Raw genomic sequence first — 13942 nt, 5'->3', positions numbered from 1 at the left:
ACATCATTTAAAATGACAGTTCAAAAATAGAATAGATGTGAATGAACATGCCCTATGTGAAAAGACTAAATCTGGCTGAAACATTAGACAGACTGACAAATTTGAGCAAATACTGATATATGTGATTACCTTTAATTAAATCACATCCACATCTTCAGGAAGAATCTATAGTACTATATATACTGTAAGATTTTGGTTTCAGTTCGGTAAGGTTTAAGGTTATTTTTGTCTGGGACCACTGTTCCAGACAGATGTGGAGCTGACAGCTGTTGGACAGATGAATGTGAAAAGTAAGCCCTTCAAGCAGAAGGAACCTCTCAGGACAATGTTCTAGCTGCAACTCTGAAGTGTAAAGTTCACACTCTCTTACCATGCTCCTGAACTCCTGAACAACCAAATGGTAAGAGTGGGATGGTGTTGATCTGAAGTGCTACTCTAAATACAGGTGTAAATAAGGTCCAATGCATCAATCACTCAAACTATCACTCAAAAGTTTATGATTACATTGTGTTTGTAATGTAAATAATTAATAATGTTGCCCCAAGCCTCCTGGACATTATTGTTCTAAACCCATATGCAAGCTTAGTCTGGCAGCTCTGTCACCTTTAATGGCAACATACTAAATATTAAATGCAAGAACATGACTATGGTGGAACACCTGCCTGTTTAATTGGCACACTATGAATCCTCTTCTACACACTTTGACCCTCTGGTCATCGCGTACGGGAGTAAGTATACTGATCTTATTTTGATCGGAGAATAATAATAATCTTCTCACATTCCTGGGCTTTTGACTCTTCTTTTGTGCCATCCATCAGTGCTGTTAGGGGTAATTATCATGACTATATGAAAGGTTGAACTGATACAGGGACCTTTTTGAATGGCACTTCATCAAAGCCCGGCCACACTGTAATGGAGCTCTCTTTCACAGACTTCACACAGACCGCAGCTCTTTCTCTGACCCGTCATGTAAGAGGATGCTTGTCTGAAGGATGTGGGTCAAGTGAGCACCACCCAGATGATACCATCAGGCTAAGTGGAGGTTAAGGTCTATTTCCTGTCCGATAGTAGATATCTGCTGTTAGAACAACAGAACTTGCATTTTCTTTGTGGTGTAAATCTGTGAAAATGGCTCAGTAGAGGCATTGTAATCAGAGAGGAAAATGCACCTCAGGGACACGGCATGTTTGAAATAGCATACTACCGTAACAGAATGCAGTATAGGTCAGTGGCACACCACAAATCTTGAAGCACTGCCACAAACCATGAGACGAGGTGCCACCCATATAATAAGTTCTCATGTCACATGCAAGCATTTGATTCATGGTGCCTCAATGAAATCTGTAATCACACTGTATTCATGTCAGTTTGATACAGCATGTGCAGTGTTAAATAGGCTCGATTTTATACGACACAGTTGACAGCATGCAAATTTTGCTAATTCTCTGTAGTCCCAGGATACTCTGCTACATTTGACAAATGTCAGGTTTTAAACATGGAATCCCACAATACAATGCACACAGTTTGACCTCCTATTTCCAGTGTGGCATGGTTGTTGAATATGATGTAGTCAGGTCTTCCTCCCTTGAAAAAAAAAAAAAAAAAACATTCTCAATATAAAAAAAAAAATGATTAAGAGATTTAACCCAGATCAAGATCTTAAAGAATGAATGCACCTCCAGAATAAAAATGTCCTGATAATTAACTCATCCCCATGTCATCCAAGATGTTCATGTCTTTCTTCATTTTTCTCCATATAGTACACTTTAGTTGGAGCCAATAAGTTGAAAGTCCAAATTGCAATTCCAAGTTGAAATGATGAGAATTAAATTGTAGCAATTAAAGATACAATGTTCTGAGAGTATAACCTGTGCATGCAAATGGCCCAGATTGGGAGCAACGGGAGAAGTTGCCAGGTCCCCGTTCTCATAAATTCAACTTTATTCTCAAAATATTTAAACTTTATTCTTGTAATATTTAGATTTTATTCTCAGAATAATTCCACTTTATCCTCAACACACTTTGACTTTATTCTTAAAATATTGCGACTTTATTCTCAAAATATTTCAAACTCTTGTAATTTCGACTTTCTTCTCATAATTTTGACTTTAGTTTCTAAATATTTTGACTTTATTCTCAAAATTTCAACTTTATTCTCGAAATATTACAAATTTAATCTTGTAATCTTAAATTTATTTTTTATTTTTTTTACGTGGCACTTAAAAGACAATTTACATGTATTTATTTAACTGACATATCAACAGTGATGGGAATAATGGCGCTATAAATAAACGGTGTTACTAACGGCGATACTTTTTTCAGTAACGAGTAATCAAACGAATTACTGTTTCCCCCGTTACAACGCCGTTACCGTTACTGCCAATAAAACGCGCGTTACTATAACTGAGAACACTGAAGCGGTTTTCATACAAGCAGCATCTCTCTCAGCAATAGGTCCTCTCTTTCTCTGGGGTGTGTGTGTTCGGGGCCGGGGTGGGACACATAACCAGTGATGATGATTGGTGTGTCTGTAAAAGTGGTGTAACTGAGAACGCGATGATTGGCTTAGATTGAGTAAATTTCCATTGTTTGCCAATCATAGGCAGAGTAGTGCGGGTGTTCACACACAAGCACACGCACGGTCAGTCGCACACACCAACATCCAGGAGTCACAACGATGGCAAGTCCAACAAGTTCAAAGGTAGCTTTCACAAACTGGAAGTATAAGCACTACTTTTCCCTCGCTGAGGTGAAAGGCAAAATGTTTATGTAACGTGCAACTTGTGACCAGGAAGAAAAAGAGTCTCTCTGCGTTGGTCTGTGCAATAAATATTTAAAGTTCTAAACCATCTATTGTGCTTTATTGTTCCACTATAGTAGTGATAATATTTATAATAATATGTTGAATTTGATAGTTGTCTCTGACATTGTCCCACACCAACATTAAAATAGTGTAGATTAGTGTACAATGTTTTATATTTATTTTATAGTTATATTAAATTAGATTTTTTTTAAGTAACGCAATAGTTACTTTGCCTGGTAATTAGTTACTTTTATAATGATCTAACTCAGTTACTATTTGTGAGAAGTAACTAGTAACTATAACTAATTACTTTTTTAAAGATACGTGCCCAACACTGCATATCAACGACTAACAAATTAGAAATACAACAAAGGGAATAATCCTAAGGAAGTGATAATGTGAGAAGTGTTCAAATACAAAGTTCCAAACCTGGAAGAGTACAGGCTAGAACATAGAAGGAAGAAAGAAATATTGAAACTATGTAGTGGATTTCTGGAAACACAAACACAAAGACAAAATTAAAGAGACTCCATCTATATCTATATCAAAATTTTGTCCTCAATTTTTCCTTCTTCTCTCACCTTTGCATTGAGGGTCAAAAGACACATGATTGTGTAAGATAACCCTTCAAAAACAATGGGTTAAAATAAGTAAAAAACCCACCCTAGGGTAACATTCGACTGCATGCTTTGGTGCTTAAAGTTGTCTCTCTGTATTGCATTCCTAAACTAGCAGATGGGCTGCCGTAACCCTGTCCAACCCTTGTATTGACCCCTGTTCGCACTGACCTTCAGTGGAGGATTTAGGTAATCCAGCGAGTGGTTGGTTTCACTCATGACAGTGTGTGACCCATATTCACTGCCTGTAATCCTTTTGTTCCTAAGATCCTGATCTAATCCTTTGTGTGGGCATTTCTAGTGGGCATCATGTACACGTACACGCGTAACAAAGAATTGCAGGTTTAACTACTGTTAGCTAAAGACTTTTCAGCATATTTTAAATCATCAAAATCCCATTGTAGCAAGAACCTACAGAGATGAGAGATTACCTCCAAAAGCTTAAAGCATGACATTACAATGCAGCTCTACTTGACTTGAAGCTAAATATATTTTCAAAATGGACTCAAAAGGAACAGGAAGATCTGCAAGACTTGGCAGCACTACACACAAAACAGTCTCAACAAATTTATGTCCCCCTTGCAACGTAGAAGCCACTCAGACAACAGTTTCATCTTAATATGCATTGAGGAATTCAAACTCTGCTTTGTTGGCAACCAGGAGTAGTGTAGCAGTTTCACATTTTCATCTGTCTTTCTGCTGCCAGAGAATCCCTTTGTGGTATTAGTGTGGCACTGAACCTTTTAAATCATCCTTGTGATGGAAGGTGACAAAAGTTGAGAGAATGTGAGATGCTTCCTACCGTCTGCCCATCAAACATCCAGGCTACAAGAGCACGGGATGAAGTGGAAAGACACAGGAAGCTCAATCCCTGCAGAGTCAAGCCAGATGCATTTTTGGAGCAATTTGAGACCTCCAACTTCACATCGTCATTTCAACTCTTCATCTCAAGAGTAAAAATCCAGTCTTCTGGTCTGTCTGAGAGGTCTGTAGACATGCACAATGTTTTGTTCAACTCTCAAAATGCATCACACGTCCGAGCCGACAGCAGCGAAACAAGTCTCCTCTTGTGGCGCAAGCAAACACCACAACCAGAGCTCTTAATCGAACACTTTTGGAGGTGCCGAAGACATTTTAACAGCAACCCAGATTGCATATCTTCACTATGCGGTACTAATGGATGGACAAAACTACACTGGTGCAAGAGTCCTAGGAGGAAACCAAAGGGGGTGCTAGGCAGATGTGAAAAGCATCTAGTGTCCCTCTGGCAGGCATACCATTTGGGGTCACATCAGAGTAAATATAGCTCAGGAGGGGTGTGAGGATGGAAACTGTTTGAGTTTGAGTGTGAAAAGGGGCCTTGGATGGGGTGCACATGGTGAATGCTGCACAAGGGCAAGTGAAGTGCAGCATATGGGGTCAGGGGCCTCAGCTACATCTCTCCCCCGCTCCATGTCAGCACTTCATCGTCTACACATGCTGTGCATACTGTCATTGTCAGTTCAAACCACTCTGTACTACAAGTAAGCCTTCCAGCAGTAAAAAAAGAGAGAGTGAGAGAGGCATATTGATCGTTACAATAATGGAAGAAGTGTCACACCATACCAGGAATCCGTCTTTTAAAGAAAGAGCCCAAATCAATTGATTTTAATGGATTTTCCCAAATGAAAGGACATGGTTTTTTGAAGAAACTGTGAAGGACACTATATAAAGATGATTTGATTTTGATTTTCACCCAAGAATGCCTCTTCCTTTTAATAAACAAGTGAAGGTGGCCCTCTCACAAATTTAATGTGGACTTGTGAAATCATGGGCTGCATCCGGAATCACATACTTCCCTACTATATACAGTGCCTTGCAAATTTTTTAATTTTTTTCTCACATTTTGTTATGTTGCTTCCTTATGTTAAACTGCTTTATATGATTTATTTTCCACATAAATTTACTCTCCATACACCGTAATGGCAAAGCAAAAATGAATAATTATAATAAAAAAAACTTAAATGATTCCATTGCATAAGTATTCATACCCTTATCTGGGACAGCTCAGGAACATTCATATTGCTTGTATTTGTTACTGTACTTTGAGTAACCTTTGGCAAATTCAATTGAATGGGTATGATTTGGAAAGGCACACATGTCTTAATAAAAGGTTTAACAGCTGAAAATGCATATCAGAGTACAAAACAAGCCCTGTGGTCATAAAACTCACCTGCAGAGCTCAGAAACAGGATTGCATCAAGCCACAGATCTGGGCAAGAGTTCAGTAAAATTTCTGCTGCACTGGAAGTTCACAGAAGCATGTAGTCTGTGTTACACTTAATGGAAGAAGTTTAAAACAACCAGGACTCTTCCTAGAGCTGGCCAAACTGAGCAATTGATGGAGAAGAGCTTTGGTTAGAGTGGTGACCAAGATCCTCATGGTCACTCTAATTGAGCTCTGTGATCATATGTAGGGATAGGAGAAACCTACAGAAGGACAAACATCACTGCAACACTCAAATGATATGGGCTTTATGGTCATGTGGCAAGACCTTTCCTCTCCTCGGTGAAGACACATGAAAACACGATTGGAAAAAAAAAAACACCTGAAGGACCCTCAGACTGTGAGAAACAAGATTTTCTGGTCTGATCTGAGTACTCATATATTGTGAATTCGGACATATTTATTTTATGTTAAACTACTATTTCCGGTGAAATTCTGAAGTGTGCATATGATGGACTCTTTACTATCCCATGAGGTCCTGGGGACAGATTTGTGAATGGAATTGAACCAATGCAACTGATGCTGGTAGGTCACATGATAATAACAACATGGCAAATGTAGTGTGGCATACTACACACATTCACACTATATAGGACATACTTTTTTAGCGGTCACTAAGTAGTTACTTTTTTAAAATAAGTAGGGTCAAGAGGGTAGCCACTGTCTTCACTAGTCCATGTTCAGGAACTTTGTTTCAGTAGCACACTGATGCGGACTTCACAGCAGACTAGTAGCCGACAGTCTCTGCAGTGTTACATCATCAAAGTGAGAACTCTAAAGCAAAATGCAAGGGCTGAGGGTGGCATTTGTGATATTTGGAATTCGGGCCTGTTATTTTTGATGAATGCCTTATAAACCTTATCTTATAAATTGAATCACTCTAAAAGATCAAATGGTATAACCATCAAGTAAAAAAAAAATATTATTTTCCTGTTGTGTGTTGTCCTAATTTCTAACAATGTTCTTTCTACTATACTTTTCCACAACCTGTAAACACAACACAGCTCACTGGCTGGACAGTGCAGGTAATGAAACCCTTTGTGCACATATCTACCATAGATTAGCTCTAACACAGGATTTGGTTACCTGCATTTCCTTCATTGTTATTCTTCACATAAGTGTGCGTTTCCTCCAGTGTGAGCATTGGATCGTATATTGTTTTTGGCTGGGAGTAAATACTCGGATAAGAGCGCACGCTGAATAAACTATGTTTATTATAATGAAGCAGGGTGTCTGGTAATGTGCCTGGGGAGATAAGCGAGGAAACAGGAGATGGGGGAAGGGGGCAAGGGGGGGCTCAAATCATCTGTCTATCCAAACCCCTCAGGTGTGGATGATAATGTGGGTTTAAGCTGCGGTGCGGGTGAGTAATGGAATTGCACCAGGGCCTGTGAACCCCTGCTGGGTAAGCTCCAGACCTCTCCCCAACAGCTAGCTGCAGTCGGAAATCCAAGATACGAGATGGACAAAATCATCTCAGGGGTGGGGAAAGTGAGGTGTAGCTAGGGTAACGAGCGCAAAAGGAAATAATTAAGAAGATGAAGCACCTGGTGTACATGATAGAAAGTTCTTCTTACAGTGAGTTCTTTATTCAAACTAATAGTGGATTGAAATTTGAATAGACTTCAGCTTTGTTTCAAACTCTACTGAGCTGCCCCTCTGTCTCTATTTACCTTTTAATGCAGCATCTTAAGAGCAAAGGAACCTGATTGACAACGCTGACCTGGTTCTTCGTTGGCAGCAAAAGCAGTCATTCACATGAATATTGTGTTTCTCATATGAAGTGCCCTAAAAATACAACAGAGAGCCTGATAATACTAAAGCCTAGTCTGCATGTACACTGCATGTACACATCTTTATAAACTAAGCTTTTCCTCATTCTCATCCACATGCAACCACAAAAACACACTCTGAAAAGCGTAAAGCCATGTTGGCCAATCATAAGCTTGAAAAAAAGGATGCACTCCGACGTAACCATTAAATCTTAGATTTAACTAGCTACACGATGCAACCGGAGTTTCTGAAAATCATCACCCTGAGAGTTTTCAAAAAGATTCAGTTTCAGTGACCTGATACTGCATGTGTGTGGATAAATGGCCAAACCACATAGAAAAAGCAGTGTGTTTGTGTGGACAGGGCCTAAAATATGGGCTGATGTTAGCATGTTGCTAAACTAATGAGCTGATATTCTAATACAAGGGTCATCCACAGGGGATCTGAGACAGGATCACAAAGCATGTGGCTATTTTTGTTTCATGCCAAAGATAAAGTTTAAAGTGCCCCTAATATGGATTATGAAAGGTTCATATTTTGGTTTTTGGAGTCCCCAACAACAGCTTGACATGCAATGCATGCACAGTCAAAAAACACTTTCATTGCCTTATAATTTGCATTTATCTTTTACCTTATTTGATCACCCTGCTGAAAAAAACAGCATATGCTGGTTAGGTAGGTTTTGGTGCTGGGATGCTGGTTTTAGCTGGTTTATGCTGGTCCTTTGCTGGTCTTTTGCTGGTTTATGCTGGCCATTTGCTGGTTAATGCTGGTCCTTTGCTGGTTTATGCTGGTCCTTTGCTGGTTTATGCTGGTCCTTGACCAGCATTAACCAGCAAAGGACCAGCATTAATCAGCAAAGGACCAGCATTAACCAGCAAAGGACCAGCATAAACCACCAGCTAAAACCAGCATCCCAGCACCAAAACCTACCTAACCAGCATATGCTGTTTTTTTCAGCAGGGCAGCAACTCCCAAATGGTTCGTTCAGCAATTAATTTTTCCAAACCCCCTCCTTTGCGTGACGCTAATCTGCAGTGATTTGTCTGATGACCCAGTCTGTTGTGATTGGTCAACTGCATGCAGCGCATGTCGGAAACGGAACACCCATCACCATTATGCTGCGTTCACGCCAAGTCGTAATTACTGTAATTCCGAGATGTCACAACACATGACATTTTACTCATAGCTTTCTACGTTCCCAGACTCAGAGGTAGCACCTAAACAGCAGAAAAATAAACCTGGCGGTGGTCACGTGGTACAACTGTCACTGGTCCAAGTCGTAACTCTCAAAACATTCCAAATTTACAAGTTGTAATTATGAGTTCAGGAGCACATGAGGGCTTTGGAGTTGATAGTTTTGCTATAGAAACACATAATACAGATAGAGTAGATTGTCAGGTGTTGTCATCTCGGAATTATGACATGTCGCAAATGCAGCTTCATATTAAACACCCAAACCCATGGTATATGCGTTAGCCCCTTTTCTTTATCATAACTCCAAGTAATAACAACGACAAACAACATTCACTATTCATCGACACATTTCAAGACAATTGTGAGCAAACAGATATTGCTGTTAGTCGGTTAGCCAGAGATCTACAAGCTGCGCAGAGCGGACACAACTAAATGTGTATTATGCAGGCTACATGAGAGCAGCAATTTTCATAGGATTACCTCCATTTTCAGAATAAAGGCTTTTATACCATGTCCTAACTATATGTGACGCAACACCAGTCGCGACGCAACAGCACGATATGACAGAATCACAGCCATTCAGAAGCACAGAAGTGCACTAACTCCCAATGAAATGGACAAGTTTATAATCTAATTCATAAATATTAAACATTTTTTAGATTATTAAAACGACATACTGAGTGACTGATACCATCTTTGTCTAGAAAAAAACACTTGTTGGTTTGCATTGAGTGCACAGTTTTAACCTATATTTTTGCTTAAATGTATTTTCAATATCTGAGGTAAGCTATCTGTTGCTGCTTTCAGTATGGCTATAAAAGTCAAGCAATATGATGTTCAAACTTACATTAGACACTTTTAACATTGAATAATGCACGTAATCAGCACCTGAGATTATAATTGCCATAGTTTGTATGTTTTTCCAGCCGTGGTGTCGCAGAAATAGAAACCGTTTCCAAAAATAGAAATTAGCATGTCGCTGTCTCGACTAGTTAGGACAAAAACTCAAGATTAACATAGAAAAGATACCTTTTATCGCATGTCGCATCTTGTCGCGTGTAGTTAGGACACAGTGTTATCAAAACGACGGTTATTTTCTTTAAAAGAATATATATTTATACACTTTTTAACCACAAATGCTCGTCTTGTCCAGTTCTGCAATGTGCATGCTTACTCTGTGCACTCCGGTTCAAAAATGTCAAAAAACTCCCATCTCATTTTCTCCTACAACTTCAAAACTGCCCTAAATCGCTGTTTTACCTTACTTTGTAAATTTGACCCTCTTTGCACATTCACTTTGTAAGCACTGGGTCGGTACTTCTGCAGTGATGTAGGACAATTTTGAAGTTGGAGGAGAAAATGAGATAGGAGTTTTTCGACATACCCTCGGATTTACCCTCACAGTGCAGAGCACAGCCTCTTCTAGACACGACGCTATCTACAGGAATCCGCTATAAGTTCAAGTTTTCCCAGGTCTGCGCACACAACAAGTGGCTGAGCACTATGCTAATGTTTCATGTTGACGGTATTCATTAAAAAAAAAAAGTCGGCTGTTTTTGAGAGGAAATAACTTTACACATAGTGCACTTTCAGATTTTAAACTTTGCAGGATGTTTTCATTCACTTAAAGTTGTGTTACACAGTGCATGCAAGGTAATTTTCAAAAATCCATAATAGGGGTACTTTAAAACCTTTAGCTAAATGTGTCATTGTCCCTGGCACATATAATTTTAAGAAGGAATGTATTAGCGCATGATTCTGTACATTGATCTATTCATTCATTTTCCAAAACTCTTGTTCTACCTAGGGTTGCAGGGATGCTGGAGTCTATCCCAACATCCCGGGCCAAATACAGGAAAACACCCTGGATGGTGTGATGTGGGCTAGTCCCTTCACCTTTTACACTTTAGTACAATTTAGTGTATCTAATTCACCTATGATGGGGGAAACCTACCATGATATGGGGAGAAGTCCACACAGAAAGGCTCCTGGCTCAGCCAGGACTCGAACCAGGGGACTTTTGCAATGGGATTGCCTTATTGCCTTAAAAAAAAAAGTTTATTTCTTTCTGTTTTACTTTTCAAATCGATCATAAAAAGACTATAGACCTACTTTGAAAGAGAAAGCCAAGCCAGAGTATCATAAAGCTTGTCTGACCTTTTGACATTTGCTACTGACAAACACTACTCAATTTTTCTTCACAACATGCAAAAAACTAGTTTTGCTGCCCACGTTTTGAAGTGTTCTGGGTACAGTACTTTTATGTTCTGTTTTTAGCATTTGTATTCAGTCAGCGGTTTTAACCTGGCTTGAAGACCTCCAAATATCAAATACTTGGGATGCCATCATCAGCTTCACTTTGAAGATGGCCATTAAATACAGCTTTCATGCTTTGTTTGACCCTAACCTTTCAACAAGGAAAGACCATTTACACAAGCAACCATTTTACCACCTGCTAGGAATGTCACCCCATCAACTACCGCATACCCTCCGTCAGAAAAGGAGACCTTGTGCACTGCCAAACCACATACTCCGGAGATGGATTTAGACTAGAACCTCAGAGTAAATTCTCCTGACCAGCCCTGACAAACAACACAACCTTTCCTGAATACACTGGCCAAAGTTATTTCCCAACAAATACACCCAGACTTCTCTAAAAACGCTTTCTCTCTAGCGCACACACGCTCTCTCTCTCTTTTTCTGGCTCAGCCTGACAAGCACTAAATAGACTTTTTATCAAGTTAGCGGAGCAACGGTGAGCTGGGAACATTTCCTTTTGTCGCTGTTCATTTTTCTTTCCGTTCTGGCTCCGTAATGGAAGCCGGGGAGGTTTCTCACTTTCTGGTCTAAATGAGATATCTGGGCCTTAACACAAGCCCTGCTTTCTGACAGGCAAAACTGGAGTTATGTTCAGATTAAGATAACATATCCCAGAACCTTCCCAGCATGCTTCTTATTTAAAGTGCTTCCACCGATAAGCGAGAAAGACGTGATTCAGAGGTGGTAGATTTGAGGTGCCCTGCCGTTATTGCTGGGGTGGGATCAAATGACAAGCGGAACATTTACAGGGGTGCGAATCATGTGGTCGACAACACAGAACCAGACTTTTGACTGTAGCCAGAAAGGCTGGTCCGCTTTGGAAATTATTTTGGCTAAGGGCCGCCCACTTTGGCGTGTGGATGTGTGGCTTGGGGTGCTTCAATTGAAACAACTGATCACATCATAACATGCCAGCATGGAAACAACAGATTTAAATAACACAGCTAACACAGCATAGCAATGTCATTCTGTGACCAGTTATACATAAAACACTCAAGAAAATTGTGAAGATGTGTTTGGAATTTGTCATTTGAATATTTTATTTATTTATTAAACTGCTTATATTACACACATAACTTGTGAAATGGACAGTCATGCTCAGGGCTGATACTAAACATTATCTTTCAAACATATGATACCACTAACCTGGCAATCTTTGGCAAATCTAGAGATTAGTTCTCCTAATGTAGTCCTGTACTCTTTCAAATGCATTCTAAATAGCATAAAATACACAGGGCACTTTGAAGGGAGAGCAATCATGTCAGCTGTGGTGTAGGATTGTTTTAAATCAAAGTCAAAAAATAAACTTCAAAGGGGCCTTTGGAATGAATATTTTCATATGGACATTTCCCTCCCAAGATTCTTTGCACTGCATTAGAACCTCCCAGTCTGGGCCCTTTGACATAAATCTGCTCAAGGTTTGCCAAGTGTAACATAAATTAAACCTGCTGCACCTGCAAGCATGCTCTGCTTCCACAAACAAAATAGCCCCTTGATCTTTGTGGTTTTACAGAAGTTTTCTTTCTTTCTTTCTTTCTTTCTTTCTTTCTTTCTTTCTTTCTTTCTTTCTTTCTTTCTTTCTTTCTTTCTTTCTTTCTTTTTATTTATTTATTTATTTTAATTCATCTTATTATTATTATTATTCACTTTTAAGCAACTTTTTTGTTTGTTTTTGTAATTTCCTGTGGCTGCTTTTGTATACTGTAAATTATTTGAAAATGTATTATTAAGCATTTTATAGTGAGAATTTAACAATATTTGTATAATTATTACTATTAAATATACACAGCAAACAGTGATTTATCATTTATTTATGACTGACTTTACTTGTACATAGTTGAATATATAGAAAATATTTAAAGAATAATTATTTGTTCACTAAAAGAATAGCCCACCCAAAATTTTGCAGGAAATGTACACCCAAGATGTAGAAATAAGTTTGTGTCTTCAACAGAACAGATTTGGAGAAATTTGCATCACTGCTCACCAATGGATCCACTGCAGTAAATGGGTGCCGTCAGAATTAATCTAAAAAATCTAAAAAAATAAATAAATAAATAGTGCGATTACTGGGTGGCTGATGCACTGCAAATAATGCATGGAAGACGTTAAATATTATTTTCAATCATTTACTGTATTATACCGTGAATGAAACAGCTTGTAAATAGTCACTTAGCGTTATACCTTAGAAAAGACAACAATATAACCTTTAGAATGTTTTATTGTTGTTTTTAATTAAATACGTGTGAGAAAATATGTGTGGTTGAATGCCACAGATGTTTTTTGTGGAATAATTTTCAAATAAACAATCAAAACAGTATAATTTATTGAATTGATTCACATGAATACAGCGATCTGTCAAGCCACAAAAAACTCATTATTGTAAGGCACATTATTTGTATTTCACTATAATACTGATTTTGAAAGCTTAGACTTTATATTACAAATACCGAATGCAATCGAAGACATTAAGTATTATTTCCTAGCATACTGTCCCCACGAGTATGACACAAGGTATGATTTCTGCTAATAATCCCATATATATTTGTAGTATAACCTATTAAAAAAGTTAAATAAGACCAAATATAATGTCTATTGGGTGTGTGAGCTGAATAAAAAAAGTTGTTCCTGCTCAGTCTGATAATAAATATTATATTCTTGATATTAAGCTGTTTCCGTGAGTCTTTAAGAGGGGCCATCGGATGGCCATTTCCCACAAGTTACTTAGGGTCTTAATGAAAAGTCTATACTATACTTTGGTTAAAAATTCTCAACAGTAGTGTAAAAAAAACACCCTTTCACCTTGTCAAAATTAGCTCTGCAAAAAAATCTACTCATTTTATTGCATGGTCCTTTAAATGCAAATGAGCACTGCTTGCCCCGCCCCTCTCTGCCTGGGATGATGAGCCGTAATGTTTTTCTTTAGCCGCATTCAGCGGCAAAACTTCACAACAAGCACTTTATTAA

This window comes from Garra rufa, chromosome 24 (assembly GCF_049309525.1).
Source record: "Garra rufa chromosome 24, GarRuf1.0, whole genome shotgun sequence".
Classification (NCBI taxonomy): Eukaryota; Metazoa; Chordata; class Actinopteri; order Cypriniformes; family Cyprinidae; genus Garra; species Garra rufa.
The sequence above is the reverse complement of the archived record's forward strand: the minus strand, read 5'-3'. Positions refer to the sequence as shown.